We start from the raw sequence: 10629 nt of genomic DNA, 5'->3' as shown, positions 1-10629 counted from the left end.
CTTAGTTACACAGTTATAACCAAATGACTTGATTAGCAAGTCTAACACTATTTAAAGTACACAGTGTAACGGTCCTGGATTAGGAGGATGTTAAACCCCTCATCTCATTACTCAAAATCAACAATAATCAATATATAGACACACCAAGATGACATAGTCATCACAAGTCTTAGAGGATAAGCACTTGTCCATATTATTGTGTCTACACCCATATGAGATTATGGCTTTATCAAATTTCTCATGCCATTTTTTCGGTGCTTGCTTTAAACCATATAATGATTTAACAATCCTACACACTTTATGTTCATTTCTCCTTAGAACAAAACCCTCGGGTTGTTCCATATAAATCTCCTCATCGACATCTCCATTTAGGAAAGTCCTTTTGAAATCCATTTGATGGACATAAAAGTTATATATTGATGATAAGGAAAACTAGTGCATACATGCCAAAATAACTGATTCATTCCTTTTGTTTAAACCCTTAGGCTACTAGTTTTGCCTTGAAAGTTTGTAATGAGCCATCGGTGTGTATTTCCTCTGAAATAACCACTTGCACCCAATTGGTTTTAAACCTTGTGGAAGGTCTACCAATTCCCATGTGTGGTTTGAAATAATTGAATCCATCTCATCACTTATTGCCACCTTCCAGAAAGTGGAGTCTCTCGAATACATTGCTTCTTGGAATGTTTTGGGATCATCCTTAGCTTGAAGAGCCATAGGAAATTTCCATGTGACTTCTTCAAGCTTTCCCTCTACTAGGTAGAGTGTCTCCACTTGAGAACATGTCTAATTTGATCCCAATTCTTTAAGCCTTTGGCTTCTCCGAGGTAATATAGGTTGCTCATCAACCTTTGGATCTTTCTCTTTAAGAGATTCTCCAACACTTGTTGGTTCTTGAGAATTGCTATAACAATATAACATATTCTCAAGGAAATCCACTTCTCTTGATTCAATTATCACATTAGACTCTGATAGCTCTACAAAATAGAGTTATTTTACCATATTTTATATGCTAATTATTGTTTAGTTCTTGAGTTTTTAATTAACTTATTAAGTTTTTAAGTAATTTTTAATTTATTAGTCTTATTATAGTTTTCTAGATTTTTATATGTTTTTATAGATATTTTATTGTTTTATGTTATAGTTTAATTATTTAAAATTAATATTGTTAAGTTAGGAGTAAAAAGATGCAATTTTGAGCTTAAATGTTTAAATTAAATTAAGTTTTAATTAATATTTTCAATGAATTAATATGATTTATTTTATAGTTGAAAATATTTTATTTTGATTTAATATATGTTTATTTTGTAGGGAGTAAGTTGTAATTTTTTTCGGCTTTGAAAAGTAAAGAAAAGAAAGAAAAAAAATGGCAAATTTCAAAGAAAATGGCATTCACTCCCTTGGGCTCGCCTCTCCTCCATTCTGCCGAGATCCGGCCCATATGCCCCCAGCCGTACGCCTGGCTTCCCTTGCACCAGTCGAGCTTCACTCCAGTAGCAACTCTCCCCAGGTCGCTAGCTGTCCACCTAGCACTCCACCAATTCCTTCATGTGGCCTGCCCCTTTCAGTTCTGCCCAACCGAGGCCCAAATCAAGCCCAGCCGAAACCATTTCCTCCACGCTAAGCCCAGGCCCAGCAAGGCCCAACGCCCCAGCCCGTGTACTCATCCCAGTTCGGCCCAGCCAGGCCCAATGCCAACATCACCTAGCCAGCCGACTTCCACACCCACCAAGCCACCACTTCTTGAGCCCATAAATTGCCTAAGTGTACCCTTTGTCCCCTATGTCCAAAATGCCAACTTTTTACCCATTTTCTACACATTTTTCACCACAACATCATCATTACACCCTATAAGTTACCTCTACATACCATATTTATTTTATTTAATTAATCTAATCAATTTAATTAATTTAAATTGATTATTTTAATAATCTCATTTTGGCTATAAATATGGAATTTCAAGACCATTTTTAGGGTGCTTAATTTGGGTTACCATCTTCTTTTCTCCCATTTTCTCTCTACCATTCTCTCTTCCATTTTGGGTTTTTCAAGAGCATTTTGCAAGTATGTATGTCATTTATTTTGTAATTTCTACTCTAGTTATGTGCTTCTAATCTTTTTCATAAGATTATTAAGATCATGATGAAGCAACTTGTAACTAGGTAATATTTATGTTGTATGTTGATTTCCCTTGTAATGCAACAAAGTTTATGGATTTTTCTTCTTCATATATGTCTTTCATCTTTAATATCTAATATTTTGGATTATTAGATAATATGCACTTTGTTCTTCATTTTGTAAAAACATAATATTCTTTGTGTAAGATGTGCCATTAAATTGTACACATCCATGCTTAGAACAAAAATATTATATTTTGCCTTATAAATAATGTTATTTGATTTTTTGTTGTTTCATTAGGTTGATTCACATTAAATACTTTGAAATTATAATTTTTGAAAAGTGAAGAAAAATCCTATCTTTTTAGAAGTAATTTGTGCTTAAAATTATAAATCTATTTGAAAAATGATAGTTTGAATTATTTTAACTATCACTAAAACTTGGGAATCAATATACTAATAAATATTATTAAACTTAAATAGTTTTCTTTTTTATTTTAGACAACTCATTTGGGCTAGATCTCGTGCTTACACGAATACTGTATTCCATATACGATTTGTGCACTTGAGAGTATAAATTTTTAAAACATACCCGTTTTGGGTCCATCAAGTTTTTGGCGCCGTTGCTGGGGAGTTGCAAGAGAAAAGAAACGAAATTGATCTCTAGGTTAGTAAATTCTTCTACTAGTTATTTTAATTTTTGCACTAAAAAAAAGAAAAAAAAAACTATATATATAAAAAATATAAAAATATATATATCTATAAAAACTAAAAAAAAAAGATAAAAAGAAAATTTGGGACGGTTCTACCACCCATAAAAAAAACTTACTTATATGTTTATATTTATTGTTTTTTTTAGTTGACGACACTTATGCCTCCTATCTATCTTTTTATTTTTTTTAGTCGATGGCACTTGTGCCTCCTAATTTTGTTATAATTTTGTTGTAATTTTTATTTCTTGTATTTCTTTGTTAGTTGACGGCACTTGTGCCTCCTAACCTTTGTTGTAATTTTCTTTATTTATCTTGTTGTAGTTTTTATTTTATTTTATTTATTGCAATTTACTAGTTGATGACAATTTTGACTCCTAGCTAGTTGATGGCAATTTTGCCTCCTAGTCTTTTATTTTATGTTTTAGTTGATGGCACTTGTGCCTCCTAATTTTTACCTTAATTTTGTTATGGTTGATGGCATGCTATGCCTCTCTACTCTTGCCTAAATTTTAGTCTTATTTAATTTTTGCCTTATTTTTCTTTGTCTTTTATAATATTTTAGTGTAATATCGTGAAAAATACTTGAAAAAAAAAATCACAAAATCTAAATCTTGTCCTTTCACCATAAGAAATTTTTGCTTAAAGGAAATTTGAACAAAATTCCCAATCCGCCTCTACTAATTAACTTTGGGGAGTTGTTAGTAGTGCGCGAGTAAGTGAAATCAAATAGGCCCGGGGACAAGTAAACCATAAGAATTATATTGTTATGAAATCTCTAAAAATTATAAGTATGCTCTGTGGTTGCGGTTTGAACTGATTTTCCACATCAGAAAGTTGTTTGTTTGAGATTATCTTTGTTGTTTTGTTTGTTAAAATTGTATGCATCATTGAGAACGTAACTCTAAAAATTGATTAGTAAAAAGACGTTTATCTTTGTTTGAAATTGAAAGTGTTAGTAAAAATTTGAGCATCATGGAACCTATTGCTAATCCTGTTGATGAAAATGTTGTGCCAGAAAAAACTTTGCTTGAATATTTTGCACCTATTTCATCTAATGCTCCTTCATGCATTATTTTTCCTACAACTTCTGCTACTCATTTTGAGCTTAAACCAGCAATCATTCAATTGTTGCCATCTTTTTATGAGTTAGATAGAGAAGATCCTTACATGCATGTAAAAGATTTCTTAGAAATTTGCTCAACATTTAAATTTCAAAATTTTTCTGATGAGTCGGTCAAACTAAGATTATTCCCTTTTTCATTAAAAGACAAATCAAAAGCTTGGTTAAATTCCCTTCCAACAGGTTCTATAACTACATGGGATCAACTTTATAATAAATTCTTACTGAAATTTTTTCCTATGTCTAAAACTGATAGTCTAAGGAGAGAAATCTCCGAGTTTTTTCAAAAGATAATGAAGAGTTTTATGAATGTTGGGAAATATTTATTATTAAAATGTCCTCATCATGGTTTTGAAAAATGGAGACTTGTAAAATATTTTTATGATGGTTTGACTCCATCTAATCGTCAAATGATTCAATCTATACATACTGGAAATTTTTTAAAATTTCAAGGACAAGAGGCGTGGGACGCCCTTGAAGATTTATCTGTCAATTCACAACAATAGAATTATTTTGATCCTAGGTCTAGGTCAACTAATTCACCAAAAAGAGGAGGAAGGTATGAAGTAAAAAAAGAATTAGACTTAAGAACATCCTTAGACAAATTAGCGAGAAAAGTAGAAGCTTTAGCCATAAGCCAAACTATAAATTCTCCAATACAACCAAGAAAAGATGTTTATTCTATATGTTCTAGTCCTTGCCATAATGCCCAATCATGTCCTTCCTACAAGAAGCCTTTTCTGAGGAGGCCAATGCACTTCATGATTATGGGAAACCAAATGATAGCCCATTTTCATCCACCTACAATCCAAATTGGAGAAACCATCCAAACTTTTCATGGAGAAAAAACCAACCCCAACTGAATCAAGGGCACCAATACAACACACAAAACCAAGCTCATGCCCCACAAAATCAACCATATCCTCAACAAAGAAAACCTTCCTTAGAAGATACTTTACAACAATTTATGCAATCCACTCAACAAATCCTACAAAATCAATCTCAATCAATTACCAAACTCGAGACACAAGTAGGACAACTCGCCACCGCTTTAGCTGATAGAGAAAAAAGAACATTCCGTAGTCAACCTATCCCTAATCCAAAAGGTCAATATGAATAAGAAAGTCTAGTCATAATGGAGAAGTCAAATCAATTTCAACTCTTAGGTCCGGAAAGAACATTGTCAAACCCGATTACATACCCGAGGTTGAAAAAGAAAAAGAAAAAGAAAAGAGTCAGCCTTCTAGTTATAATGCCAATGACTCTTTAAACAAGGAAACTCCAATCCATCCTTTCATTCCAAAAGCCCTATTCCCACAAAGACTACATCCAATTAAAAAAGGCGGCCAATATAATGACATCTTAGAAGTTTTTAAACAAGTTAGTATCAATATCCCTTTCTTAGATGCCATTAAACAAATTCTTTCCTACTCTAAATTTTTAAAGGATCTTTGTACTGTTAAAAGAAACACTAATGTTCCTAAAAAGGCGTTTTTAACTGAACAAGCTAGTTCCATTATTCAATATAAGAGTCTTGTTAAATATAAAGATCCTGGGTGTCCCACAATTTCATGCATTACTGGTGATCATTTTATTAACAAGGCTTTACTTGATTTGGGTGCTAGTGTGAATTTATTGCCTTATTCTATTTATAAGCAACTTGGTCTTGGTAAGCTAAAACCTACCTCTATAACTCTTCAATTAGCCGATCGTTCTGTGAAAATTCCTAGAGGCATTATAGAGGATGTTTTGATAAAAGTTGATAAATTTTATTTTCCTGTTGACTTCATTGTTCTTGATACTCAACCTGTAGAAAACATGCATGCTCAAATTCCTATCATTTTAGGTAGACCATTCTTAGCTACATCTAATGCAATCATAAATTGTCGTAATGGTGTTTTGAAATTATCTTTTGGAAATATGACTGTTGAATTGAATGTATTTAATGTTGTTAAATCTATTGAGTGTGAGGAAGTACTACAAGAAAAAACAGTATTCATAACACTTAAAAACTGCTAACCGGGAGTATTGATAACACTTCTGAAAACGCTAACATAGCCCCTATTATTAAAAGTCATGTCTTTTCTATAACAGTATTTGAATGTTATGTTCGATGTTATCTTAAACTATTCAATAACACATTTTGAGTTGCTATAATATTCAAATAATAACATTTAGTTAGAGTATTTGGTTATAAATTTGACATTTAATCTTATACTTTTTGCATAACACTTTTCAACTGTTACATTTGATTATTTTGATAGCGTTTTTAGTTTGTTATATTATATAAATCATAACGATTTGTTACGCTTATAATATGTTTCTAAATCATAACATATTAAAAGTCTAGTAATAAAATTTTGTTACTTTAGCGTGGATAATATATTTTAAATTTTATTTTAATAAGTATACTTGTAAGGTTTTTTTTAATTAAAAGATTTTCATTATTATATTTTGATAAAAAAAAATCAAAATTAATCATAAAATATAATTCTCAATAGATTGATAAACCATAAGTATTACATTAAAGAATAACTAATTCAAACCATGAATGTGTCTACTTCATGAGATCTTAGTTCTAACTTAAGTTTTAAAGCATAACATAATAAAGTTTTATAATCTTGAACATTTTTTACTTCAAAAATGAAAAACTGAAACATTACAAGATACACAAAAGTAAACCATGCATGAAACTTGCTCCATTCTTCAATTCATCATCCTTTGTGCACTTGTCTTTGTTGTGAGTCCATTTGCTTAACTACAACAAAATTTAAATAATTAATACTTCAACTTTTTGGAGGGTTAGTTTTACTCTAATGAATTATGAGAATGAGAAAATAGAGTCAGCCTGGACACAAAAAAAAGTTGAGAAATCCCTCTACTGAAAACTACATAGAGAGGGAGAAGGATGGGGTACTTGCTTCACAGAGACATGAAAATTACAAGAAAATGCAAAACTAAAGACACTTGAAAACAAAAAAGGAAATTCAAATTTTCTTATTTTACAGTACCAAAAAGACTAATCTAAACAAGATAATCAAGGCACTAATTCTGCCATAGGAAGATAATAAAAATACCAATGTTCAATCCAGTATCAAGTCAAAATACTAATTCAACCACTGTCATATTTTTTCATTAACCCAAGCACAATACTTTCAGCCACTATGACACCAAAATACACCAGTAAAAAGAAATCTCATTTTTTTAAACACTTTTATACAAAATAAATCTCATTTTTTATTAGTATTAGTTTTATAACATTTACATTATATATAGTAATGTTTATTTATTTAGATTCTAAAGGGTTTAATTTACATGTGCCAACTCAATTAAGTTTAAGTATACCATTAAACATGGTGCAACATGACTGCAATCAATGCACGAAATCAATAAGTATTAACAATTGAGTTAGAGATAGATAGTAAGAAGAGAGAAAGATACAGTCTATATGCACATATATAATCAATTATATAAAATAAATAAATAAATAAGTAAAGCTAAAGTGCTCGAGTTATCACTCTAAATCATTTTGAAGCTAACAAAAGACAGAGTCTACTAATACTCACAAACCTCCTTATAAGGAGATTAAGTCACAACCTTCTTATCACTATCAAATTTTGTTTTTAAAACTACTTTACAGAAAAAGTAAAGTATAATGAAACTCGCACAAAAATACCTTCTTCTACTTCTAGACTTGCCAGGTGATGGGGAGCATGACGAGTTGCATCTTGTGTGCACCTTTCTGCAACAAGGGCTACCGAACTGCCATTTGCACCAACATCATGCTTGTCTTCTGAAGATTTTTCAAAATTTGAATGCTGAAGCTTTTTATTCCTGGAATTTGGCAAGCTAGAGATATGAATTTCATCATCATCATCATCAGTGGCATAATTTCCAAGACCCAGCACATCTATTACTTATAAATAAAAGTACAAATTCAAATTGTAACATAGTGAGGTTGGTTAACAAATCAAAGCTTGGTCAGAGTTGCAAGATTCTTACTCTGTCAAAATTGCTCACCCATAGAGAATTGTTGGGATTAGGCCATGATTTGAAGCAAAATCAGTTATGGGAGCAAAAACAAGTCTACAACAGAAATGAAAAAGAAAAACAAATGAGTGCATTATAAATGGAAGAAAAAACTCTGAGCATTAAATATAAAACAATAAAATGAGCATCTGTAATACTAAAATGCCTGGTTGAAGCTGTAACAAATGTTAAATTAGATAAGAATTGACAGCTTAACATTTGAGAGCACCATTATCCAACAAATAAACACTCACATGGAGCTCTCCATTCAACCATTAATTTATTTATACAAGTAATAGAAGCATTTTCAATACAACTCCGAGTCGTTTTAGCTTTCTTACCTCCAACATTCAAATTTTTGACCTATCCAGAAGGCATTGAGGATTTCTTGGACTTTCCAATGGATGGCACATTTTGTCCACTACTACAGCTGAGAATGCCACCCATCACTAGCTAGTCCTTTTGCCATCAATATACAATCAAAATTATACACAACTCATAATATACACCAAGTAAAAACAGAATTTGAATTAGGAAAAAAAAATCATAAACCCGATTATAACCCAAGTATTATATATATATAATGTATACAATAAAAAATTAAGAAGCTAGCTAATATCTCATACAACAAAAAGGTTAATGGGTTACTGTGACAAGATTAATACATGCTTCAGAATCTAGCAACATATCCGTTAGATAACAATGACAAAATCTCATTTTCTCATCAAACAAACACTTATTTCAGATGAAGTTTACTAGAGCATACCAAAGCTAAAATAATATTGATCAAAAGGACCGCTTGTTTCAGTTTAAGATGTGAAAAGTCAACCCATATTATTATTCCATGGTTAAGCTTTTTTGGCTATGAAAAATTGTAATCGTATAGAACCTTCTGGTGTGATTAATGGCACTGAAATATTCAACATCTTCCAAGTGGGAATAACTTGAGTTATGTATTGTCAACTAGGCTGTTATGCATGGTGGAAATGCCTAAAAATATATAGCTTAAGAGGCTAAGCTATATATTAATATTTGGTTTGAAAATTTTGCAAAAGAACGTCAATTTTCTGTTTTTGAAGAGAAAAAATATGACTGTAATATAAACAGGTAATATACTGTTGTTGATTCTAATTTTCTCTCTATGAAACTATTGATATAACTTCCTTGAGCAATGATTGTATTACATGAGAAAGAGGCCAAAGCCAATTTTTGGAATTCTAAACAAAAAACTTAATATTAAATGATGAGTAACTATCCAAACTCTTACTTGAAGAATCTCATTTCACATATATAAACAACACCCAAAACCTCCAAATCTGGCATGAGATATGAACATATATGAGAAAGGGATGAGCTCCATACCTGGGGAATATGTAGTGCGCCTGAGGTGTTGTTTTCAAGGTTTTTTTGTGCCTAGTAATAAGAGCCTGAATACTCCTCACTTAAAAACATCTCACTGGGATTTAAAACTGCTTGCATTCCTAATTGTGACATTTCAAATACTCCAAGCTGGCAGCACAGAAACAAAATTAATGTAAGTTGTCCAAACAATAATTTTCTACCTTCACAAAAATGGAAAAGAATATGTAATTTTTAAAGAGTGCAGGTCTTGAAAGTTGAAATTGACAAATAACTTCTAAGTCCAACAAGCAGCAATACAGAACAATTTCTATTATTTATAATCTAAATGAGAAAGACAAAAAGTTGTTTAAAGGAAGGGTACTGCAAATGTATAACATCACATAAGTCTTAAGTCTCAGAAACAAGTTTGCTTCATAGTAATGACTTCCAATCATCACTAACCTCACCCAAGGTAGATTAATGAAAAAAAAATATTAGACATAAATAAGTTAGAGAAAAGAGAATCTAAGAAAAGATAGTCTAAAAATCAAGATAAAATTAACAATGCTGCAAAGTGTAAACAGAAAATGGAGAAGACAATTAAAAATGATAACATAAAACATTGCAAGTGGAAAAGCTTTACATAGGTATCACCAATTGCCAAACTCAGGTATCTTTCTTGTGAAGTTGTCGCTACTAATCCTTCTGCAATGAGATTAAAGTGACATAATACTAATGATTATTCAACCAAGATATCTTGATCATTTCAGATATAGAATTATAGTACACATTGACTCTTACCGTTCAGCGAGATTAGTGAGAGTCAGAAGGAACCCTCCAGTGAAATTGTTTGCATCAAGAATCCTTTAGCCACACCATTTCAAGACAAAATAATGTCATTTTACAATAGTTATCAATTTTGTTAAATAAGCATGAACTATAACAAAGAAAATACGCGAAAAAAGAAGAATAAAGGAAAATGGTATACTCATAAGACACGATGTTACTTGCACAGTAAAACCCAATACTTAGTTTATTTATATGATCCAAACATATTGTATAGTTTGCATGGAAAATGGCACAAGCTTGCATTACATATTGTACATACATATATACAAAAGTATTTGTTATACTTAAGAACTGATAGGTCATATAATACAACTCAGTGAGGTTTGTCACTAGAATAATGAATACAAACAGAGATACAACTCACCAAACAAAGTAGAAAAAACCAATTTGTCAAAATGAGAAAGTTGCAGGTGGGGAAGGGAACACAAAACTAGAAAGAAATGTATTTAATTTTTTGATT

The 10629-nt window shown here is 31.2% G+C and overlaps 2 long non-coding RNA genes and 1 pseudogene across 2 annotated transcripts; all 3 read right to left on the bottom strand.

Moving 5' to 3' along the window:
• Window positions 1-4204: 4204 nt before the first annotated feature.
• Window positions 4205-4302, bottom strand: LOC133803010 (small nucleolar RNA R71; annotated as a pseudogene).
• Window positions 4303-7688: 3386 nt separating this feature from the next.
• Window positions 7689-9401, bottom strand: LOC133801808 (uncharacterized). Its single transcript, XR_009876990.1, has 4 exons — window positions 9342-9401; window positions 8321-8438; window positions 7953-8036; window positions 7689-7799 (listed from the first exon to the last, which is right to left on the bottom strand). It is a non-coding gene; the product is annotated as an uncharacterized LOC133801808 (long non-coding RNA).
• Window positions 9402-9404: 3 nt separating this feature from the next.
• LOC133801807 (uncharacterized) lies at window positions 9405-10208 on the bottom strand. Its single transcript, XR_009876989.1, has 3 exons — window positions 10122-10208; window positions 9964-10025; window positions 9405-9488 (listed from the first exon to the last, which is right to left on the bottom strand). It is a non-coding gene; the product is annotated as an uncharacterized LOC133801807 (long non-coding RNA).
• Window positions 10209-10629: the final 421 nt, after the last annotated feature.

The sequence above is a fragment of the Humulus lupulus genome, chromosome 9, assembly GCF_963169125.1.
Source record: "Humulus lupulus chromosome 9, drHumLupu1.1, whole genome shotgun sequence".
NCBI lineage: Eukaryota > Viridiplantae > Streptophyta > Magnoliopsida > Rosales > Cannabaceae > Humulus > Humulus lupulus.
This window is presented reverse-complemented; position numbering and strand designations above follow the sequence as displayed.